Source organism: Vitis vinifera, chromosome 12, assembly GCF_030704535.1.
Source record: "Vitis vinifera cultivar Pinot Noir 40024 chromosome 12, ASM3070453v1".
NCBI classification, from domain to species: Eukaryota; Viridiplantae; Streptophyta; class Magnoliopsida; order Vitales; family Vitaceae; genus Vitis; species Vitis vinifera.
The window spans coordinates 12,472,125-12,483,092 of NC_081816.1; the positions used below are offsets into that span (position 1 = coordinate 12,472,125).

At 35.9% G+C, this 10,968-nt stretch overlaps 1 pseudogene; it reads right to left on the reverse strand.

The window, feature by feature from the left end:
- Positions 1-8,152: 8,152 nt before the first annotated feature.
- LOC132254799 (3-phosphoshikimate 1-carboxyvinyltransferase, chloroplastic-like) lies at positions 8,153-9,274 on the reverse strand (annotated as a pseudogene).
- Between the last annotated feature and the right edge of the window lie 1,694 nt (positions 9,275-10,968).

Below are 10,968 nucleotides of genomic sequence, written 5' to 3' on the forward strand. Positions count from 1 at the left end.
TCTAGATCAAAACCTTAAAATGAGTTCAATTTTCAGAACCATGTCTAGGAGATCCAGTGATTCTCAAGATACTGTTGTAAACAGTGAAGAGATCAATTATCCTAAGATCCAAAATGATTTAGATGATTGGAAGTTACCCAAGGTGTCTAATCAAGAAATTTATAAGAAAGGAACCTTTAAGTTCTTCGCAGATTATACCATCAAGACCTCTGAAATGTCAGTCAGCTTAGAACAAGACGACCAAGTCATAAGACTTCTAGATAACAGATCCATTGAAAAGCATAAGAGAGATGGCTATAATTTCATACACTTTGGTATGATTCAAGTAGCAGCTAAGCCTTTGACAAGATTAGGTTTAAACACCTCTATTGTCATGTGTTTAAGGGATAATAGGCATCTCGAATATCGAGATTCTATTATAAGCGCTGTCCAAGCTGGACTGAATGATGGCCCAGTTTATTTCTAGTGCTATCCTAACTTCACAGTTAGAATAAGAGATGCAGACATCTTAGATTCCGTTGTCCTGCATATTAAGACCCATGGCTTTAAGATCAAACCAGGAAATAGTCTTATTTCAATCATAACCAGGTTTGCCTATAAGAGCATGAACACAAGCGTTGGATCTAGGGCTCTTTGCACCAGTCCTAAAGGTGAGACCACTTACTTTCACTCAGATATGCTAGATAAGTCAGATTTCATCATCCCCAAGAAGATCTTGTGGAAAGATGTTGAGTTCCCTGAAAATTGGCATTTTGCTAATGCTGTTCCAGCCATTGCACAGCGATCTGAAAGTATTGAACAAATTGTTCAATATCCTGATGGAGAAGGAGAACTGGTTTTCTCCAACTCTTTCAGACATTCAAGCAGTCCCAGAGTTTCAGTTTATGAACCCTCTAGAGCTTCAAGCTCTTCTATCCCAGTTAGAACCACTAGGGAATAAGAAGGTTCCAGCTCAGGAAATCCTAAAAATATTAAGCTAACAGGTGTTAAAAGTCACACCAACGTGGCTAGACCATTTTACACTGAGGAAAATGAGTCTACTCAGGAATCCCAACAGGATGAGTCCCCTGTTATGTCTCCTACCTATTCCCAGATGATTAACACAATAAGCCTAAGCGATGAGGAATTTGATATCAATAAGGATCTCTTAAGAAAGGACTTCTATTCTGAAGTCAATAAGCAAAGAAATGATTGGTTCTTTAGCACTGTTCCTAAGGTCATTAGAACCATTTACCAAGAAGAATTCTATGCCTACTTAGGACAAGAAAAGAAAAATATTAAGTTTTGGATTTGGTTTGAACTCTTCAAACAAGAGGAATATCCAGATTATCCTTGTAAGCGTATTAATAACACCTCTACAAAAGCTAAGATATGGAAAACCAGTGACAATATTGTTATAGAATCCATCCATCCTCCTGAAGCTAAGATAGAAAAGAATATTAATGGAACCATAGTCACAACTTCACCTTTTAAGATTAAGCCAGAGGATAAAGGAACTGCTAGTGCAACCGATGTTAGAAGGATTATGGAACAAATCAATTATACTAATATGTTTCTCATAACCCTTGGAAATCAAGTCAACAGAGTTGAGGAGATTATTGAAACTCAGGATCACCTTAAGAAGTCTTTTGTTAAGAATGATAATAAGCCTTTGTTCAAGCCTTTTGAATTATCTAAGAAATTCCAGGAAAATCCTCAAATTGATCAAGCTTTCATTGATAGAATAAGCCAAAAGGTTAAAGATAATCTTGTTATCCCTAAAACACCTCAAACTTTTGTTATCCCTGAAACACCTCTGCCTTCCCATAGGAGAATCCTTTTGGTTAAAAGGAATATTAGTCCAAAAGCAAAGGATAATGGACTAATTAGGTTAACCAGAGAACCTTCTATCTAAAACCCTTTTAAGGATCATAGTGATAAACAAGAGAAAATCCTTAATACCCTGACTATTAAAGATCTTCAAGAAGAAATAGGGCAGTATAAGAAGGATATTAAGAACATAAGACAACCTACAAGCTCAGAATTCCCTATCCCTCATGATTATATCAATAGGGTAGGTTTTTACCACAGTAATCCTAAAAAGGAAGACTTTGAAGAAGTTCTTGAATCTTCACTAGACAATAATGATAAGATAAATGCATACTTAAATACTATTAGTAAAGTTACCTTCCAAAGGTGGGAAGTCTCCCTTACTATAGTAATTAAGAATAAATTTATCCTTGATATTATTGCTTTAATTGATTCAGGTGCAGCTTTGAATTGTCTACAAGAAGGTCTTGTACCTACCCAACTATATGAGAAAACCAGGCAAGCCCTTTTTGGTGCTAATGGTAAAAAGCTTATTATCAAGTATAAGTTATCGAATGCCCATATTTGTAACCAAGGCATTTGCATTAAGCAAACCTTCATTCTTGTTAAAGATCTCAAGGAGAAAGCTCTCCTTGGAGCCCCTTTCTTAAGCTCCATCTTTCCAATGTGGGTAGATGATCAAGGTATAAGAACTAAGCTTTTAGATAAGGCTATTCTGTTTGAATTTGCCAATCCACCTGGAGAAAGAAGTATAAACACCATAAAAGATCAGGTGATTAAGGCTAAGCAAAATCATATTAATCTCTTAAAGCAAGAGATTGCTCTGGTTAGAATAGAAGATCACTTGAAGGTTAAGAAAACTCAAGATACCATAGAAAATTTTAAGAATAAAATTATTAGAGAAGTGCGTTCTAACATTCTTAATGCATTTTGGCATAAGAAGCAGCATCAGGTAGAATTACCTTATGAGCCTGATTTAGTGAGAAAAATATTCCCACTAAAGCAAGACCAATCCAAATGAATAAGGATTTGTTGAGCTATTGTGAAAAATAAATCCAGGATCTCATAGATAAGAAGTTGATAAGGAAGTCTAAGTCCCCTTGGAGTTGTTCTGCCTTTTATGTTCAGAAACAAGCTGAACTTGAAAGAGGAACACCTAGACTAGTCATCAACTATAAGCCCCTCAATGATGTTTTAAGATGGATCAGGTATCCTATCCCAAATAAAAAAGACCTTCTTCAAAGATTAGTGAAGTCCAAAGTTTTCTCTAAGTTTGACATGAAATCAGGATTTTGGCAAATCCAGATTGCAGAAAAAGATAGGTACAAAACAGCCTTTGGGGTCCCATTTGGTCATTATGAGTGGAATGTAATGCCCTTTGGCCTTAAGAATGCACCTTCTGAATTTCAAAACATAATGAATGAAATATTTAACCAGTTTTCTGATTTCATTATTGTTTACATTGATGATGTTTTGATTTATTCAGATTCTGTTGAATAGCATTGGAAACATCTCAATAAGTTTGTTGAGACTGTTAAGAGTAATGGTTTAAGCTTGTCAGCCACTAAGATTAACCTTTTTCAAACTAAGGTTGAAGTAGTAGGTTCTTCCAGCCACTTCAATCATCACATTCCTTCAGCATCCCCTAGTAGGGATATAGATTCAAGCTCAAAATCTCTACCTTTTGTGGAAGATTCCTTTCCCACAAATCCATCTTTTAACAATACTAACACTTTATCTGATTATATCAATTGCATTTTTGAATGGCAAGGAAGGTGTGAGACTCTTGAAAGGAAACTTGAATTAGTTGACTTTCATAAGCTCATGTTAAAAGCTCAAGCCTCATTTTCCCCACTGGAAAATGGTGAGAATAAGCATTCTACCCCATTGGTGAATGATAAATTGAGTGAGGAAGAGTTGGGTTACCGTATGCTAAGAGTGTATCATCTTAAGACTGAGAATCTATACTCTCTTCAGCCAGAACTACGTCTCCTAATTTTGGAAAAGGCTAAGCCCTCAGTTGAAGAAAGACAGATCTTCATCTCTTCATACCTCCAGGATCTTCATCTCTATCTTTCTACCAATATTGGTCTTAAGGTCCCAGGTTTAAGCTTGGTTACTGATAAGGAAGTTGATGATTCTAAAGTTTGCAGAATGATTGAAGAACCTTTCTAGTACCAAAAAGGCATCAAGAAAATGATTTGCAATTGCAACAGAAATTTCACAATCAGTCGTGTTTGCTTAAACTTGCAATACTATTCGCCAATCAGCATCAAATTCAAGGGTGAAGAATTATTATTAACTCTAGAAAAGCTTCTGGACCATGGTCTGGTCCATCAAATCATATGTTCTGATCCCAGCCAAGTATCTCAGTTTGGAATAAAAATTGCTCTTGGCCTAACCCAAGGATTTAAAATGAACAAGAAATTCGCGGACGCCATCATCATCAGCAAAGCTCCAGAGTGGGTTTCTAGTGGCAAGCTTGTTCCAGCCCAGCACATTGTTTCTCTTTACTATCAGAATAGAAGACCTACTCAACTGTCTTACCCTCTGCTATTTTCTTATATCAGTGTTGAACCCATTATTAAGCAAATCAAACATTGGAGAGCCAAAATTATTAGCAGGGATTTTGAGGCTTTTCCAAGAAATATGGGTTATCTCATTGCTGTAGATTCTTGTCATCAGATTTTCTGTGGCAAGAGATTGGACCCTCTTCCAACCAAGTCTTTTACTAGTGATGAAAAGATCCTTGAAGAGCATCGTAAGGATTACTATCTACCCTAAGCATTTTCTTCATGATGACCTGCCAACAAGAATATTATCAAACCAAGCAGTTTTTAGCAATAAAAGCAACCTGTCAACTGTCTTCTCTGCCGAAAGCAAAGATTCCCGGTGAAATTGTCAAAAGTAGCCTGTCAAGAGGGTCTTTTCGGTGGAAAAGCGAATTTTACTATTCACTATTCACTATTCATGCACGAGATTACTATTCATGACAGTTAGCAAACAGTGCTTTGTCCCCTCTTTTTGCCTATTTAAGGAGACTTGATCTTCATTTGTAAGCACCAATAATTTTATGCTCTCCCTTCTCTCTTCTTTCTCTCTCATCATGTAAGCCCTTCAAGCCCCAAGCTTTCTTCAAAGCTTTCCTCCCATTGTAAGATATTTCTCCTTATGTATCTATGTTTTATGATTTACCTCCTATGATGGATGGTCTTTAAATTATGTAAATTTTCAAGTTTATTCTAAGTTTACCTCCTATCATGGATGGTTTGTTTTATGTTTCCAGTATACCTCCTATCATGGATGGTTTTATATTTATGAACTAAACAAGCTTTTGGTTCATTCTCTTTTAAAATTTCTTTGGTTATTTATTTTGTTTGATTTCTAACCCTCTTCTTTGTTTTGAATCATGGCATAATTCCTGTTTTCATTGTATATGACCTTGTCCTGGGTGCATATATAATAAGAGTGAAGTGACAGTCAATTTTTAAATTTTTTAAAATATGATTAATGTAGAAAATATAAAAAATAATTAAAAATAAGAGAAAAGTATAAATGAAAGGGTATTTAATTATATATATATATATATATATATATATATATATATATATATCATTTTAGCTTTTTAATTTTAATGTTTTTATTTTAAAATTTTTTAAAAGATAAATTTATTTAAAAAAATAACTAAGATATAAAGTTCTAATATTATATTAATAATTGTTCTTATCTAGATAGACTAATGTAAAATATTTTGACTCACAACAAGAAAATTGTCAATATAATTTTTTAGTGAAACTTTAGAAATTAAATTTCAAATAAAATATATTACATAAAATTTTATCTAAAAATGATTGAAAGTGGTATTTTTTTTTTTTTTTATTGACTTTCAAACTTATCTAATTTTTTAATTGAAAGGTAATTGTGGACCCTGCATTTCGGTTCATGCGTTTCCCACTCGATGACGAGCTCGATTTTTATTTTGAAAAATGATTTTATTGATTAAGAAAAATGACTTAAAGTCGCCACTTATTTTTGTTTTATTTTAAAAAGGTAAACAAAATAAGAAAGAAAACCCTAAGTGTGATTCCTTATTTTGGAAAAGGTGATCTACGAAAAACTGGATCGGGTTCGGGGGTCAGGTTACTTATCGGGAAAGTACGGTAAAAACCGTAGCACCCCTCTAAGTCCCTAAAGTCGGGTTTCTACTAATAAAATTGAAGCAATCATAGCAATGGATGAGTAAATCAATGAATACCCAGAATAAATCATGCACATGTGGGAATCGGGACACGCATAGAAAATGACTAGAAGGAAAGTGGGTACATACATGGGCAACAAGCCACCATACGCTATTAATAGAGAGGGTTAGTGCATAATTTAGGAATAATCTCATGCATGTCAGAGAGTAGGATAAATCAATCATGTATGATAATCAAATCAAACAATCAATCAATCATAAAATCACCCATGTTGGGCTCCCACCAAAGCCCGTTTATCTTGCGTGAATTAATGTCACAAATTCCATTATTCTGTAATTATGAAAAATTCATTCATGCTTATTAAAATCAAGAGGAGCAGAAGATCGTTTGAAAACCAGAGCAGAATTAAAACTATTTGAGAGAAAATTGGATTTTTGAAATTTATTTGAAAAATTGGAATCTCGAAGATTACTGGAAAATTGGAGTTTTAGAGTTTATTTGGAGATCAGACTTTTAGAGATTAAATGTGAGAATGAGAATTTTAAAAATTAAATTTGAACGAGATTGGAATTTTGAAAATGATTTGAGAGTTCAGGATTTTAAATGAGTGGATAAGTGGATGAGTGAATAAGTAAATGAATGGAATAATAACGATGGTGAAGTAATAAAGATTAGGTAAATAATTGCGAAAGATGAAATTTTTAGAGATTGGAGATTAAACTTAGAGATTGAAAATTTAAGAATTTATTTAGAGATGAGATCTTTGATATATGAATAACTGAATAAATAAATGGATGGGATAACATTAATAACGAGAATAATCATTAAACAACGATATATGAACGGTGGAGCTTTTGAGATTGGAAATTAAATTTGGAAGTCGGGTTCTGAAGAATTAAAATTTAACGATTAAAATAAATAAATAAACATGGAATAATAATGCTAATTAACGAAAATAATATTTAAACGAATAAAAAATGAGTAGTGAAATTTTTGAGATTGAAAATTAAATTAGGACGTTGGATTTTTGAAGAATTGGACTTTAAATAAATAAATAAATATGGGATAATAATTCTAATTAACAAAAATAATATTTAGACGAATAGTGGAATTTTTAGGATTGAAAATTAAATTAGGACATTGGATTTTTAAAGGATTAGACTTTAAATAAATAAATAAATATGGGATAATAATTCTAATTAACGAAAATGACATTTAGACGAATAGTGGAATTTTTAGGATTGAAAATTAAATCAAGACATTGGTGTGGACCCCGCATTTCGGCTCAATGCGTTTCCCACTCGATGGCGAGCTCGATTTTTATTTGAAAAATTGATTTTATTTATTGTTTGAAAAATGACTTGGAGTCGCCACTTATTTTTGTTTTATTTTTAAAGGGTAAACAAAATAAGAAAGAAAAACCCTAAGTGTGACTCCTTATTTTGGAAAAGGCGGTCTGTGGGAAACCGGATCGAGTTCGGGGGTCAAGTTACTTATCGGGAAGGTACGGTAAAGACCGTAGCACCCCTCTAAGTCCCTAAAGTCGGGTCTCTACTAATGAGATGAAGCTGACATGGCAATCAACGAGAAAATCAATGAATACTCGAATCAATTATGTACATATGAGTATCAAAATATGCAATGGAGGATAGCCGAAGAGAAAGTGGATGCGTACCTGATTAGCAAACGGCAACGCGCTATCACAAAATGGGATTAGTGCATACCCGCGAGTCACTAAACAGATAAAGAACCATCAACAACACACATGGCATTTCATTCAAATTCAGTTTTATTTTGATGAAAATTTATTTAATGTTGGGCCCCCACCAAAGCCCTTTTATTTTGCATGAATCAATTCCATAAATTCCATCACTTGGAATTACGGAATTTTATTCTTACTTATTTAAAAAAAAACATTTTAAAAACAAAGAAAATGCAAAAGTGGTTTGCCGGAAGGAAAATGGCAACCAAATTTTATTGAAAATGGGATTTCGGTATCCAAAAATTCTAAGGATGGAAAATGGGAAAATTGGAATCATTTGAAAATCAGAATTTTGAGAAAGATATTTACAAAATGGAATTTGAGAAAACATTTTCAAAATCAAATAAAAAGAAATCTGGTTGAATGTCACATGGCCCAAAGGTGGCAATGCAAACCATGCAGCAGGGGTGTGGGAATAGGTGGCAAATGGGCTCTTGAGTCAATGGTGTTGATTTATTGTCAATGGCAAGATCGGTAATTTGGCTCTCAGAATTGTCCGAATTATAAGCTGCTGTCATTTTGTTCATCAGCCTGTCATGTGCCCTTCCCCTTATCCTTTCCATCTCCACCTCAATGAAAACCTTCCTCTACTATGCCGACCCGAGAACAAAGCTGAACTCCAATGAAGTACCAGTTCAAGATTAATATTCACTATATCATTTAGAATGTCAGGCTTTGTAAATCCATATCTGTGTAGCAATCCAGCACTACCCATAGACCCATTAGTATTAAATACCTCATCCCCAGCTTTGACACTTTTCATAACAATTGTTTCCGAACTCATCGAATCAGCCCCAAATATGAAGGGCCTTCCAAGTTACCATCATCGAAAGAAATATGAGTAAGTGGTTTATTATTACTCATATCAGCAAACTGAACCAAACATTCCCCTGTAGGCTGTTTGTCCCACAGTCTTCAACTATGATAGTCTCACCAGTTACAGCTGCACTGGCTAAGAAGTAACTAGCACTAGAAGCATCATCCTCAACAAAAGCATTTCCAGGAGACTTGTATTTTTTTTTACCTCCTTGGATCAAGAATTGGTCCCATGTACTACTGTGCTCCACACTAACCCCAAAACGTTCCATCAATTTCAAGGTCGTTTCAACATAAGGAATGGAAAATGAGTTTATCAATAATCTCAATCTCCATATCTCCTAGAGCCAAAGCAGCTGCCATAAGCAAAGCAGTCAAGTATTGACTTTGATTCAAAGAGCTTCATCTTTCCTCCTGGAAGGCCTCCATTCCCATTAACGCGAACAGGAGAGCAGTTGGTTCCAAGAAAGCCGTTAACGTCTGCACCGAGCTGCTTAAGACCTGTGACTAGATCCCCAATTGATGTTTCTCTCATGCGCAGCACCCCGTCAATTACATAGCTTGCATCTCCACCAGCAGCTGTAACTGCAGCTATCAATGGACGCATCACTGTTCCAGCATTTGAATCCAAGTCGCGTTGAGGAGAGGACCTCAACCTCTTCATATTATCCACTTCATACATTTCCAATCGTGCTGAAAATACATTTTATCATTCTGAAATCTCCTATGACCAATTTAGAGAGACACAAACACTGATAACGTCTTCCCTTTACTGATCATGTTGTAATTACAGTCCGACTCTCTGCCCACCAGCGCTTTCATTCTCCGCTTCTTGTTCTGTTACTGCCTCTAAACTGTTGCCAAGTTCCAGATTATAGCACATATTCCTTGCTTGTAACAGCTTCCCATTTGGAGCATATACCCATATTTAGCCAGTCGTATGGCTGGTTGGAATAAACTCCTCCAAACCAGTCGCCCATGTTTCAACCCAGCATCACGAAGGCCAGCTATCTCCTTAAGAACACCCATAGCCAGTGTACCTAGATACTTGGCTCTGGGATTGTTCTCATACATGTTTTGTGGAGCAACTAAGGGAGCAGTTTCCCTCATGCCAAAAGCCTCGGATTTTAAGGTTGATGAAGATTGAACAATCATGAAAGCTCTACCTCCTATTCCACTTGCCATCGGATTAAATATCCCCACACGCCATGCAGTTGCAACTTCAGCATTAACAGCAAGCCCTCCTTTTCTAAGCATAAATGCACCGATTCCAGAGCAACGGCCATCATCGGCAGCAACCACACCTAGCTTTGATTCAACGGTGCCAGCATCTTTAATTTCTGTCTTCTCATTATACTTGCTCTCAGTCGTGGGTGACAAGCTAGTTGAACTGCTCACAAACCCAAGTACAAGACCAGGTAGCCTCTGACACTGCCATCAAATTCATGTCTCATATTCCACAAATACTAAGACAAAGCTTTCAAAGAATCAGGAATCATTGGTGGCTGTAGTTGCTCCAAAGTAACATCATATGGAAGCAAAGAAGCACCATTGAGAGAAACAGATTGATTAATTGTAACAGCTTGGTTAAGTTGCTGTTCGCTAGAGTCTCTCAGGCCACTTAAACCAGAAGTTCCTATGCCCCTCTCTGAGACAGGATCCCAAAATTTTGAGGAGGATTTATCTTCATGTGAAGAAGAAACAGGGCATGTAGCATCAGTGAAGTCCCTAAACCATACGAGCCCATCCTCTGTACCACAGCTAGTAGTCATAACTCTTTGCATCGTCCTCAAATCAATTGTGGAAACAGAGGAACCAGCAGCAACAAAAAGCAATGATTCATAACATTTCATGTCCACAGGTGCATCAAGAACAGAAGACATTCCCACACAGCATGAAGAATGGATATTCATCTACTTCGGTCTCAATGTCTTCAGCTATTAGTCTTTCCAGAAGGTCCCTCATGCTGATTCTGGTCATTCTTGGAACCTCGGCTTCCAACTATTGCTCTGACAGCGAAGCCAAAGCAAAAACAGTAGCCTATCTTATTCTTCACCAGAGTGTAGAACCAGCAACTTTTCTCTAATGGGACTCATTTAATCCATTTGCAACAACCTTGAACTCTGTTTCCGTGAGGCTTGAGAAATTCTAAACAAACTGATTCAGACACTTTAAAACCCCCGTTCTGATGCTCCAACCATCAGGATCTTCGGATTGCACCGGATGCTCTAAGATGGTAGAGAACTGATCCATCCATGGTTTAAGCATTGACATCATCAAATCACTGGTTTCTGTCTTATATACACCAGTCATCACACCCAACATGGAAGTGCAAGCATAAACTGTTAAAGGTGCTTTTGTGCGTGAAGATTTGTCATAAAT